Source organism: Penaeus monodon, chromosome 15 (genome assembly GCF_015228065.2).
Source record: "Penaeus monodon isolate SGIC_2016 chromosome 15, NSTDA_Pmon_1, whole genome shotgun sequence".
Classification (NCBI taxonomy): Eukaryota; Metazoa; Arthropoda; class Malacostraca; order Decapoda; family Penaeidae; genus Penaeus; species Penaeus monodon.
In genome coordinates, this window is record NC_051400.1 from 25979791 (window position 1) to 25980170 (window position 380).

A 380-nucleotide genomic window follows, 5' to 3' on the forward strand; every position below is an offset into this window, starting at 1 on the left:
GTTTCATTTCATAGATATGCAATTTATCTTTTTCTTGCCTTTATCTCATTACGTCCGGAAATAGAAAAAAAAAAATAATAACTGTATATTCTAACCGTAAAGTTAACCATTATAACACGAAATTTTGCACCCCCCCCCCCCCCGTCACCCTGATTGTTAATTTGTTCAAAGTGTTTTTTAACTTTTATTCCTTCTCAGTATAATGGGAATTGTTAACGAAAAAAAAAGAAAGATTAACGTAATCTATTGTCTGGTTAATGGTTGCATCATTGAATAAAATACATTATAAAAGAGATTGCGATGCATTCTAACTGCGAGAATAAAAGGACTTTTTGAAAGTTATTTTGCGTCTTGTCGCAAATTGATGTCGGGCAAGGATG